The 13,998-nt window shown below is 38.1% G+C and overlaps 1 long non-coding RNA gene and 1 other non-coding gene across 3 annotated transcripts in view; both read right to left on the bottom strand.

Moving 5' to 3' along the window:
• Positions 1–13,998, bottom strand: part of LOC129658117 (uncharacterized) — a 51,968-nt gene that overhangs the window by 24,354 nt on the left and 13,616 nt on the right. The window contains exon 2 of one of the 2 annotated variants that reach the window (XR_008717277.1): positions 9,598–9,642. The exons of the other annotated variant lie outside the window; for it this stretch is intronic. This is a non-coding gene — a long non-coding RNA (uncharacterized LOC129658117). The remainder of the gene's footprint in view (positions 1–9,597; positions 9,643–13,998) is intronic. 2 annotated transcript variants of the gene reach the window in all.
• Positions 7,889–7,996, bottom strand: LOC129658204 (U6 spliceosomal RNA). The gene has a single exon (XR_008717307.1). It is a non-coding gene; the product is annotated as a U6 spliceosomal RNA (small nuclear RNA).

Raw genomic sequence — 13,998 nt, 5'->3', positions numbered from 1 at the left:
TGAGGATAATTTTATGAAAGTGTTGAATACCTCAAACTGCAGTTGTTAGTTACAGCATATTGCTTATAGTAGTGATATATGATGATATATAATTGCTGCTAATTGATTTCATAAATCTATTAATTTAAATGACTTTTTTTACTCTGTAAACTATATTGGTGCATTTGTGTTAATATAGTTTTATAGCTTATATACATGAATAATACATGGTTTTAATTTTAACCTTATTTTAGCACTAGGAAAATTATTTTTCTCCAGGGAATATAAAGAGTGATTCTTTATATTTGAAGAGCTCTTTATATTTAAAAATATTTTTATGTTTGTACCTTATTTGATACTTGAAGCACTAATTTAAATACCCAAGAAACTGAGGGTCAGAGAAGTTATGTAATGTACAAGAACACAACATCCAAGAAGACCTCAGATCAGAATACATAACAATTTCATTTCCTTGACCATGTATCATAGTTATTTTCATAAAACAAGTAGATGATTTAAAGTTCAAACCTTCGGGTACTTTTCAATCTGTTTCTGGAAGGTGGAAGGTGGGGAGTCTAGCGCCTCTTCTTGCTGATTGAATTTTGCATGTATTTTCTTTATTACATATTGTATAAAAAGGAAAGAATCCTTCAATGATTGCCATTCCTCCTGGCGAAAGTCCAATCCATGTTTAGCAGACATCTTTTTGATAACTATGCCATTTTGTTTTGATATTCCTTTCAGTTATATTTATATTCCTAATAGCCAAATTCGTCAACACCTGCAAATAAAGTCACCATCATCATCACTCACAATGTTATTTCCACCAAGTGCAAAATATAAAGGATGGCTTGGCTGGGACATATTGATCGTATTTCTTTGGAAAATCATGAAACTTCCTTTGAGATATACTGTTTGTCATAACTGTATTTTTAGTCAAGAATAATGAATAACTGATAAGATGAAATATGGTAGGACATAATTGGCAAATGGAGAACATTTTGCAGAAATCACTCAAAGTATTTTGAATTTCATTTCTAGTCATGGTTTATTTAACACTAGCTGAGTGTTCAGAGTCATGCACAAAAGATTGATGATCTTTTAAAGCAATTCCTAAGTGTAATATTATGTCTTAAAGAATTATGCCACTCTCTTTAAGGGTGCTGAGAAAGATGTCAGGAGGCATCAATAACAACTCAAGTATTACTAACCATCTGCGTTTTGTAAATCAAGTAGGCAGAGGGTTTCCCCATACAACCCATAAAGGAATTACATGATCCTGAAAGACATTTACTGGAGTATTTCTATAAGAATATAGTTTGTTACTGAAAGGTAATGAATTTGGAAATAACCCTAGATGTCCCAAGAAGAATCAAATAAAAATAATACAAGGATCTACTCAGGGGGGGAATTTCCATAAGCTTAGCTTTGGCATCAATGTTTCAGTTGGCATTTCCTGAAAATCATTTTTGTTCCTACTAGGGAAGTCAAAGATGTTCTGTCTACTGAGTGCTCTTCTACATAGTCCTCCTGTGTCCTTAAAAAAAAAAAAAGTGAGTCTCTACACACTCACATGTGTGCCTTCTACACACCTTTCTTATTTCTCTTTTCTTATTTTCTTTCTGTGCTTTATCTTACTTTCAAGTGGTGAGATATTTTGAAATTAGTACAGGCTTAGATTCAGAACACGTGCTTGTAGCTTCAGATCTGGTATCTATTAGCTTTGAAGCAATGAACAAGTGACTCAGCTTTTTCATCTATAAAATGAAAATAATGATAGTTTCTAGGAGTGATGCTTAGTAAATGATATAGAATAGATTCTCATTAAAAGTAATTTGTTATAAAGATTTTTAATCTTGTAAATAAGATTCCTTTTTAAAAATAGAAAAATATACAATTTTGACTTTATCTGGATGTTTTTGTATCATGAAAATGAGAATAAAATCGTCATTTTGAAACTCCATATGAGGTAGTGTTTGCAACCACATAGCTCTTAAGGATGGAAAGAGGCTATATTAAAGTTAGTTGTTGATATCACTGTTACTAATACAACTGTGTTAATATCAGGAGGAACAATTGAATTGTCATCTCTCCCTCTTTCATCTGTTTCTAGAAAAAAAGCAAAGACGTTATGTTTTTCTCCCATGCATTGAAACCAAAATGGCGCCTCTCCATAATGAGGTGCACTTAAAGCCTCAACTCTATTCAGTTCAGTTGCTCAGTCGTGTTCGACTCTTTGCGACCCCATGAATCGCAGCACGCCAGGCCTCCCTGTCCATCACCAACTCGCGGAGTTTACTCAGACTCACGTCCATCAAATCAGTGATGCCATCCAGCCATCTCATCCTCTGTCATCCCCTTCTCCTCCTGCCCCCAATCCCTCCCAGCATCAGAGTCTTTTCCAATGAGTCAACTCTTCGCATGAGGTGGCCAAAGTACTAGAGTTTCAGCTTTAGCATCATTCCTTCCAAAGAAATCCCAGGGCTGATCTCCTTCAGAATGGACTGGTTGGATCTCCTTGAAGTCCAAGGGACTCTCAAGAGTCTTCGCCAACACCACAGTTCAAAAGCAACAAGTCTTCGGCGCTCAGCCTTCTTCACAGTCCAACTCTCACATCCATACATGACCACAGGAAAAACCATAGCCTTGACTAGACGGACTTTTGTTGGCAAAGTAATGACTCTGCTTTTGAATATGCTCTCTAGGTTGGTCATAACTTTCCTTCCAAGGAGTAAGTGTCTTTTAATTTCATGGCTACAGTCACCCTCTGCAGTATTGTTAAGAGGAAGAAAAACCTTCATACAGAAGTCACAAGTCTTGGACAGTCTGCCCATTAGCTGCACTGACAAATACAGATTTAAATTACTTGGGTCATTCCTTTGAGAAATGACAAATTTAGTGGAATAATAAACCTAAAAATACACACACAAGTACACACACAGGTTATAGCTACATGTTAGAAGAGTTCATAGGAGGAAGAAAGAGATAAAACTTATTTATGAGGTTATGTTTGAACTGTGTAGTAAAGGTCAACTTGGTTGAGTCTTGTGGGAAATTAAGGGAAGAGAAGCAACATTTGTAAGAAAACTATGATGAAAGTGTTAAAGGGAGGTGATGGGAAGGAGGAGGAGAATTATATAGGATAATGAGAAGCTGCCTTTTGATTCAAATATTGTATACTGATGGGAAATGGAGTAAACCTAAACACTGGCAAGCTTTAGAAGATATAGAAGAGCTCATATGCAGAGTACATCATGAGAAACGCTGGACTGGAAGAAACAAAAGCTGGAATCAAGATTTCTGGGAGAAATATCAATAAGCTCAGATATGCGGATGACACAACCCTTATGGCAGAAAGTGAAGAGGAACTCAAAAGCCTCTTGATGAAAGTGAAAGTGGAGAGTGAAAAAGTTGGCTTAAAGCTTGATATTTGGCAAAACTAATACAATTATGTAAAGTTTAAAAATAAAATAAAATTAAAAAAAAAAAAGCTCAACATTCAGAAAACGAAGATCATGGCATCTGGTCCCATCACTTCATGGGAAATAGATGGGGAAACAGTGGAAACAGTGTCAGACTTTATTTTTCTGGGCTCCAAAATCACTGCAGATGGTGACTGCAGCCATGAAATTAAAAGACGCTTACTCCTTGTAAGGAAAGTTATGTCCAACCTAGATAGCATATTCAAAAGCAGAGACATTACTTTGCCAACAAAAGTCCGTCTAGTCAAGGCTATGGTTTTTCCAGTGATCATGTATGGATGTGAGAGTTGGACTGTGAAGAAAGCTGAGTGCCAAAGAATTGTTGCTTTTGAACTGTGGTGTTGGTGAAGACTCTTGAGAGTCCCTTGGACTGCCAGGAGATCCAACCAGTCCATTCTGAAGGAGATCAACCCTGGGATTTCTTTGGAAGGAATGATGCTAAAGCTGAAACTCTAGTACTTTGGCCACCTCATGCGAAGAGTTGACTCATTGGAAAAGACTCTGATGCTGGGAGGGATTGGTGGCAGAAGGAGAAGGGGATGACAGAGGATGAGATGCTGGGAGGGATTGGGGGCAGGAGAAGGGGGGAGATGGCTGAGGATCTCCCCTCAGAGGGAGATGAGGCTGGCTGGATGAGATGAGGATGGCATCACTGACTCAATGGATGTGAGTCTGGGTGAACTCCTGGAGTTGGTGATGGACAGGGAGGCCTGGCGTGCTGCGATTCAGGGGGTCGCAAAGAGTCGGACATGACTGAGCGACTGAACTGAACCGAACTGAATATACATTTTAAACCCAGGGTAAATATTATGAGACCAGAAACCCCACTACTCAGCCTACACCCAGAGAAAACTGTAATTCAAAAAGATACATGCAACCTAATATTCATAGCAGCACTATTTACAATAGCCAGGACATGAAAGCAGCCTAAATGTCCATCAACAGATGAATGGATTAAAGAATGTGTGGTACATATATCTGGTGGAATATTACTCAGCCCTAAAAAGGAATGGATTTGGATCATTTGTGGAGATGTGGATGGATCTGGAAACTGTCATACAGAGTGAAGTATGTCAGAAAGAAAAAGGTCAAATACTGCATATTAATGCATGTATGTGGAATCTAGAAAAATGATATGTGATCTTATTTGCAAAGCAGAAATAGAAGATACAGATGTAGAGAACAAATTGTCACCAAGGCAGAGGGGAGGGAGGTGGGATGAATTGGGAAATAAGAATTGATGTATATACACTATTGATACTATGTAAAAAATAGACAACTAATGAGAATCTATTGCATAGCTTAGGGAACTGTGCTCAGAGCTCTGTGGTGACCTAAATGGGAAGGAAATCTAAAACAGAAGGGGTATATGTCTACATACAACTGATTCACTTTGCTGAACAGCAGAAGCTAGCACAAAATTGTGAAGCAACTATGAGCCAATAAAAAATTAATTTAAAAAAGTGATGTATACCAAATGATTCCTTTTCACATATGTGTACACTGCTGATTGAGTAATAAATCTCTTCATCTCACCTTAATTGGGGAGCTCAAGGACACCCACCCACTCATTTTCTTCCCCAGCATTCATCTATAAGATCCCTCTTCTTTCTCTGTTTCCACAGACCTTCCCACCCCAGCTACCTGGCTTCTATCTATCCTGTCTACTAAGATGCCTTTAGCCATCTAACCACCTCTACAGATAGGCTCAGGGATCTGCAATGCCTTTTCAGTTTCTCTAGAGAGATTCCCCTGTCTATCCACTTCTGATTGCCTGATCTACCCCTGAAACTCCACTGTAACCAATGCTGTATATTTGGTAATGTGCTGGTTTGTTGCAGGCTGGTTTTCCCAAATAAATATGAATCATTTGATGAAACAGTTCACTTTTTTTGCTCCTTTTTTGTAAGTCCACTTTAATTCCCTTTGTTATCAAGAGACAGTTACGAAGTATAATACTGCTTGCACTGAACTCCAGAAAGTGTTCTGGAAGTGAAATTAGTATTAAAATGCTCTATTCTCTTAAGGTCTAATGCATTCATATGACAGTATCCTGTAAATAGGCTAATGTATATGCTTAGTCACTCAGTCATGTCCAACTCTTTGCGACCTCATGGACAGGGCCTGCCAGGTTCCTCTGTCCATGGGATTTTCCAGGCAATAGTACTGGAGTGGGTTGCCATTTCCTTCTCAAAGGGATCTTCCTGACCCAGGAATTGAACCCAGATCTCCTGTATAGCAGGCAGACTTTTTACCATCTGACAAGCCAGGGAATGTTACTATATTTTTTAGTATTACATTTATTTATTTATTAAGTACATATTTATTGAGAAGTCAGAGTATATGAAAAATAGCCTGAAGTATCAGTAGACTTAAATTCTTGCCATAGTTCTTCCTCCAAGTAGATATATGATTTTAGAAAATCACTTAAAATATCTAGACCTGAGTTTCCTATGAATTGAGTCATTCACTGCGTGCTCCCTACAATAACTTTCAGCTCTAGCTGACTGGTTTCAGCTCCAGATATAATACGCCTTGTGCTAAGGAAAACAAAGTGTTCTTGTAACCATCAGAAGAAAGAAAACCTGCTGAAATTTGGAGGAACCTAATAATTTTGCCTTCCTGCCCACCAGATTATAGACCAACCGACATATAGGAACTGGGTAAACATTAAAACACATAATCCACTTTATTTCTTATATTTAACTGTTGGAAGCCTGACCTTGAAGTCAAAATCAGTTCAGTTCAGTTGCTCAGTCGTGTCCAACTCCTTGCGACCCCATGAATCACAGCACGCCAGGCCTCCCTGTCCATAACCAACTCCAGGAGTTCACTCAGACTCATGTCCATCGAGTCAGTGATGCCATCCAGCCATCTCATCCTCTGTAGTCCCCTTCTCCTCCTGCCCCCAATCCCTCCCAGCATCAGAATCTTTTCCAATGAGTCAACTCTTCACATGAGGTGGCCAAAGTACTGGAGTTTCAGCTTTAGCATCATTCCTTCCAAAGAAATCCCAGGGCTGATCTCCTTCAGAATGGACTGGTTGTATCTCCTTGCAGTCCAAGGGACTCTCAAGAGTCTTCTCCAACACCACAGTTCAAAAGCATCAATTCTTTGGCGCTCAGCTTTCTTCACAGTCTAACTCTCACATCCATACATGACCACTGGAAAAACCATAGCCTTGACTAGATGGACCTTTTTTGGCAAAGTATTATCTCTGAAGTCAGAATAAGGATTCTCAATTCCTCTTCTAGGAACTGAGCCCTGTTACAGATGGACATTCAAGAGGACAGTAGGTTGCTTCCATGTCCTGGCTATTATAAACAGTGCTGTGATGAACACTGGGGTACACGTGTCTCTTTCAATTCTGGTTTCCTCGGTGTGTATGGGCAGCAGTGGGATTGCTGGATCATAAGGCAGTTCTATTTCCAGTTTTTTAAGGAATCTCCACAGTCTTCTCCATAGTGGCTGTACTAGTTTACATTCCCACCAACAGTGTAAGAGGGTTCCCTTTTCTCCACACCAGAGGGTGGGATGATTTGGGAGAATGGCATTGAAACATGCATAATATCATATATGAAACAAGTCGCCAGTCCAGGTTCGATGCACGATACTGGATGCTTGGGGCTGGTGCACTGGGATGACCTAGAGGGATGTACAGGGAGGGAGGAGGGAAGAGGGTTCAGGATGGGGAACACATGTATACCTGTGGCGGATTCATGTTTATATATGGCAAAACCAATACAATATTGTAAAGTTAAAAAATAAAATAAAATTAAAAAAAAAAAGAGGACAGTAGGAAACTTATACGTCACAGCAGGAGACTGGGAAACGTGTTCAGCTTGTGGATAGATTCCTTTAAAGAAAGACAAAAGGCACAACGTGCTCTAATTTTAAAATGTTTTCATCACTCTCAGAAGAAATGCAATGCTTATTAGCCTTTACCTCTCAAACCCACCTTTCACGTATACCCACAGTCCTAGCTAAATCACTTTCTATCTTTGAAGATTTGCCTATTCTTGACATTTCATAAAATGGAACAATACAGTAAGTGGTCTTTTTAAAATTAAATACATTTGATGTGTAAGGCAATGGCACCCCACTCCAGTACTTTTGCCTAGAAAATCCCATGGACAGAGGAGCCTGGTGGGCTGCAGTCCATGGGGTCACAAAGAATTGGACATGACTGAGCGACTTCACTTTCACTTTTCACTTTCATGCATTGGAGAAGGAAAGGGCAACCCACTCCAGTGTTCTTGCCTGGAGAATCCCAGGGATGGGGGAGCCTGGTGGGCTGCCGTCTATGGGGTCGCACAGAGTTGGACACGACTGAAGCGACTTAGCAGCAGTAGCAACTGTAAACTTAAGATGTAAAATGTGTTATTTTGATGCATTGACATATTACACTATTTTTGCCATTGTCATGAAAAACTATGGAGTGCTTTATGAATTTGCATGTTATCATTTTGTGGGGACCATGTTAGCTTTCTCTGTATTGTTTCAATTTTTAGTATATGTGCTGCCAAAGCAAGTACAATATGTGGCCTTTTGTGTGTGGCTTCTTCCATATATGATAATGTTTTTAAGATTTATCCACACTGTAGCATGTGTCAATATTTCTTTTTGTTGCTGAGTAGTATTCCATTGTGTGGGAAAAACAAGCACATTTTGTTTATTTGTTCACCAGTTGATGTACATTTGGATTGTATTGGAAAAAAGAAAGACAAAGGGCATAACATGCATTATCAACTTTCATCAGTAATCAACAAATACCAATAGCCAACAAATATCTAGCTTTCACACATGCCAGTACCATCTTCCAGGCTTCAGAGAGTAGTGAGTGATGAGTGGCAAGAAGGGAGGAATAATCTGTTCCAACATTTCCTGGGGAGGTGGAAGAATTGAGGAGACTTTCTATTTCTAGTCTAGTCAGGGAACACCCTCCACTAACACCATCACCATCACTAACACACACACACACACACACACACACACACACACACATCTGTTTTACACAATGCATGTGATAAAGTTGGTTTTAACAGAAGTGATCAAAAGTATGTTGTTCCTTAGGTCCTAGAATCAAATGATACCATTGAGAGATAGGAGTTGCAGATATGTATTTACCATTAGGAGCATTTATCTTCCTGATCTCATATTCACCATATAAAATATTTATTACTAAAAAAAAGAAAAAACTCTAGCAGGCTCAAAATATATTCACTAAGTCAGTTTGGAAACTGTACTTTTTCTTGTATAAATGTTGACTGAGCAGATTCAAAGGCACAAAAATAAGATATCAAAATAATAAATCCTTCAATGCCATTCCTTGTCTCTAAAGAAATAAGTAAATGAAAAGAACAAAAGTATAGTTTCTTTTCTCCTCTGGACACATTTATGCATTTTTTCATATGCTGCTCCTTTGGCCCAAAATGTTCTTCCATAATTTGTGTCCCATTAAGTCCTAAAAGCTAAATTAGCCTTCCCAACCTCCTTACTTATGGAGAAGCTTCAATCTATCACAGTATCAACTAGGATACCCTGATCTCTGAACTAATTCTGAAGTAAGCTCTCTCTGCCTCGCTGTTGTTGTGGCTCCTGTAATTCTCTATTTAAGGACTTGTCAAGTAGCATTCTAATTTTGCTTTATTTGTCTCTCAAGTCATTAGTCTGTGCTTTGCTTAAGATCAGAGATATATGACATGCATAAAATATACCCCCAAAATCTTTGTCCAATGAATAAATAAAGATGTTTTGAAAAAAATATTCTACAAATGAAGTTAACTAGTTTGGCCTTATGGACAATTTTCTAAATACAAATGTATTAAGTTAGGAATTCTTGAGAAGAAAAATACGAGACAAGGAGTTGAATGCAAGTGGTTTTTTTGTGATGTGATGCCAGAAATCATGGAAGGAGGGGGGTGGGAAAGTAAGATAAGAAAGGGAAGAAAAGTCAATAAAAGTTCTGCTAATTAACTGGTTACCATCGTGTGTCACAGGATCTCAGTCTTGCTAGAGACCTCTGGAAAACTGCAAAGGACACACCTCAAGATTCTCCTACCCAAGAAACAAGGGAACTGATGTTGTTAAACACCCAACTTCTGTTAATAATGAGTTGAATGTTGCTTCTACATACTTAATTCATTGGTACTTTCAGTCTATTCCAGTGGCCAGATAAAGTCTATGGGGGAAAAAAACCAAAACAAAACAGTTTTTCTTAATATGATGTGACCAAATCAGTAATACACAGAAACATTTGATGCAAAAGGAATGAATATAATGTCTCAACAATATGCTCAGGGATGACCAACCCATATCCAGAAAATACACCAATTCTTGTAAGGATGAGATGCCAGTCCTATTCAAGTGATAGAGTTCTTATGTAATTTGTCTCTAAGTGGCTAATTTGTCTTATAATTATATATTACCATAGCAAGGGCTTGATTTCTAACTTTACTAATGATAGATTTAACATTAGCAGGATAATCATTATAGCCTTGGTCAAGGAAGCCTGTAATATTGCAGCCATGTATATTAGTAGCTCAGCTGTGTCCATGTCTTTGCAACCCCATGGCTGTGAATGACCACCATTCCTACCATCATGGATGCTCACTCTCTGGGTAGATTGCTCTCTGGGATGAGCAATAAGGGCAGGTGGCTGCACTCTAACTGTATGAGCTCATCCTGTTTATCTGGTTGGTTAGCATTTCTGCTGAGATGAATACTCTTTCTAGTGGGCATCGCTTGAGATAAAATATTTACACCTTTTGGTCTCACAGGTCTATCCCCTAGTGTCTTCCTGACAATTTTCTTATTTTGTTATCCTCAATTTCCAGTCTTTTTCAGGCTAAGTCATTTATCACTGGTCAAGTATCTCTGTGTGTATTCTTATCTGTAATCACTTCCCCACCAAGTTGAAGAACAGATGTACTGCCAAGGATCTGCCCACTGGGGAGGAATGGCCATCACCACTGTATTTCATATATATATATATATATACATGATTGGGATTGTACTTCAAAAATTGTATATTTTCTGTTCATACCAACATATGGAGTAGACCCATTAATGAACCAGTTTCAGGATATTCTTCTAGGCAGCCAGTACCTGGGAACCCTCAATAGGGTCACATGATGAGCCAAGGAGAGGATTGGCCATGAGAGTCAGTGATATAAATATATAGTACACCCATTTGTACAAATTATTTGTACTCTCCTGCCATACTCATGCCCAGCTCACACAGTACCACTTCCATAATATGATGGATTAATGCTATACTCTCCTGAAAATAATTAGCTCATAAGGGACTCACTGTAGAGTATAAAGGATATTTTATGTGAACTCACATATGAACATACACATTGCATACTCACTAGATGTCTCATGGTCTATTATAGACTTTCTATTAAGGTACAGTGGCTTGTTGTATTTGCCATGCAAAACCAAATAGTGCTCTGGTACAAAGAACACTGCCTGTCTTCAGAAGTTTTACAGAGTGTCAATATTGTGGATTACCACAGATAACACATAAATACCTTCAGTTTCTTGAATGCATCCAAACTGAACCATTTCCTGAACTTACTAGAGAAGGCTCTATTGTTCGAGTCACACTCAAAACTGACTTCTTAATGAATGTCTAAGAACTGATTCTGAGTTATATTACTAAAATGGTTCATGGTATTAATATCTTTAAAACTCAAAATGACCATCCAAGCACTGTCCCAGTTTCTTAGTCCTAGAAAGTACAGAGCAAATACCCTGAAATTGAGTTTATAAGAAATGCCTCAGTTTTACCCAATTTCTCAAACCTCTAAAAACTTCACAGATATGTCAGTTAACCAAAACTTTTTAGGGTTTAACATTCCCTTGATACGTAGGTACCTTTCCAGTATTTCCAGAGTGCTTGACATTTCACAATCTCCAGGTCAAATTAATATGATACAGTTGGTGTAGTACAGAGGTATAAAAACTACAGCTTCCAAGCCAAACGCAGCCTGTCATCTGCTTTCATTTATAAAGTTTTATCAGGACACCATCATTCTCATTTATTTACATAATGTCTATGACTGCTCAATGGAAGATTTTAGGAGTTGTGACAAAGATCGCATGGTCTGTGTGTGTGCTTAGTCACTCAGTCATGTCCAACTCTTTGCAACCCAATGGACTGCCCCTGCCAGGCTCCTCTGTCCATGGGATTCTCCAGACAAGAATACTGGAGTGGGTTGCCACACCCTCCTCCAGGGAATCTTCCCAACCTAGGGATCAAACCCAGGTCTCCTGCATTGCAGGTGGATTCTATACTGTCTGAACCACCAGGCAAACATGGCCTGCAAAGCCTCAAAAATTTCCTATTTGACTTTTTACAGTAAAAGTTTGCTGAGAATAGTTTTGTGCAAGGCAATGTGTCTAGATGATCAAGGTCCCATTGACCTACAGAGCAAGAGATTAACATAACCCTGAGGCAAGGCTGTTAAGGTGTACTGCTGTCTTTCCAAGTGACTGCTAACAACAGCTGATTTGCCTTCCTGATAGGTATTGAAACAAATAGTTTCCCCAAATCAGTAACTTGTTTTATAGTTTCTAAGGTCATATATTTCCATATGGTGATTTCTTTTAGAAAAGGTATATTTCCAAACACAGAAACCATCACTACCACTTTATTTATGAAAGCTTGCCATCATCTGTCAAAATCCATCTTTTTTTTTTTAACTCATACATCCCATATCAGTGAATTAAGCAGGATATAATGAAGCCCACCACTGCTACATCATTTAAGTTTTTGAAGATGGCATTATCTGTGCAACTTCATCTAGGATGCACCAGCACTTTTGACTTTCTGTAAATGAGGGATGCAGACAGTTTTACAAGCTTCTATTTGGACTTTTATAGCATAATAGCTCTTCATCCACAGATGAAGGAACACGATGATGGTTCTGCCAGCTGCTAAATATATCCATGTGGATTGTGCTATGAGGCTGAGGAAATGACCCAATCATTTCAGAAACTGAGATGGCACATATTTGGGTCAAAAGTCCGTATATCCACACTCTAAAAGAAGTAATGAGGCTGTCTTCATTTCTATTTTACCAGTGGTAATTCAGATCCTGTATCCAATGGCCTTATCAACATCCAGATAATTTTTCCTCAATTAAAAAAAATATGTTTAGTTTCTTTTGCTGTGCAATAGCTTTTAATTAGGTCCCACTTGCTTCCCTGGTGGCTCAGATGGTAAAACTTCTGCCTACAATGTGGGAGACCTGGGTTCAATCCCTGGGTCAGGAAGATTCCCTGGAGAAGGAAATGGCAACCCATTCCTGTAAAATCCCATGGATGGAGAAGCCTGGTGGGTTACAGTCCATGGGGCCACAAAGAGTTGGACACAACTTAGCGACTTCACTTTCACTTTTTTGTTTATTTTTGCTTTTATTTCCATTACTGTGAAAGGTGGGTCATATAAGATCTTGCTATGATTTACATCAAAGAGTGTTCTGCCTATATTTTCCTCTAAGGGTTTTATAGTTTCTGGTCTTACATTTAGGTCATTAATCCATTTTGATTTTATTTTTGTGCATGGTGTTAGGAAGTGTTCTAATTTCATTCTTTTACACAGAGCTGTCCAGTTTTCCCAGCATCATTTATTGAAGAGACTATCTACTCTGTTGTATATTCTTGCCTCCTTTGTCAAAGATAGGTATGTGGGTTTATCTCTGGGCTTTCTATCTTGTTCCATTAGAACAATATATTTCTTTTTTTGTGCCAATACCATACTGTCTTGATGGCTATAACTTTGTAGTATAGTCTAAATTCAGACCTGTTAATTCCCCCAGCTCCATTTTTTCTCCTCAAGGTTACTTTGGCTATTTAGGGTCTTTTGTGCTTCCATACAAATTATGAATTTTTTGTTCTAGTTTTGTGAAAAATATCATTGGTAGTTTGATAGTGATTGAATTGAATCTACCTATTACTTTGAATGGTATAGTCATTTTCACAATATTGATTTTTCCAATCCAGGAACACAGAATATCTTTCAATATGTTTGTGTCATCCTTGATTTCATTCATCAATGTCTTAAAGTTTTCTGCATATAGGTCTTTTGTCTCTTTAGGTAGGCTTATTCCTAGTGAAAAGACAACCCTCAGAATGGGAGAAAATAATAGCAAATGAAAAAATTGACAAAGCATTAACCTCCAAAGTATACAAACAGCTCATTCAGCTCAATACCCGAAAAAAAAAAAAAAAAAAAAAAAACTCAATCAAAAAGTGGGCAGATTGCTGAAACAGATATTACTCCAAAAAAGACATACAGATGGCTAATAAACTCATGAAAAGATGCTCAACATAGCTCATTACTAGAGAAATACAAATCAAAACTACAATGAGGTATCATCTAACACCAGTCAGAGTGGCCATCATCAAACGTAATTACAAAGAATAAATGCTGGAGAGGATGTGGAGAAAAGGGAAACCTCTTGCACTGCTGGTGGGAATGCAGATTGATACAGCCACTATGTATGGAGATTCCTTAAAAAATTAGGAA

The sequence above is a fragment of the Bubalus kerabau genome, chromosome 7, assembly GCF_029407905.1.
Source record: "Bubalus kerabau isolate K-KA32 ecotype Philippines breed swamp buffalo chromosome 7, PCC_UOA_SB_1v2, whole genome shotgun sequence".
NCBI lineage: Eukaryota > Metazoa > Chordata > Mammalia > Artiodactyla > Bovidae > Bubalus > Bubalus kerabau.
Note: the sequence above shows the minus strand (reverse complement) of the source record. Positions and strands in the feature narration are given on the sequence as shown.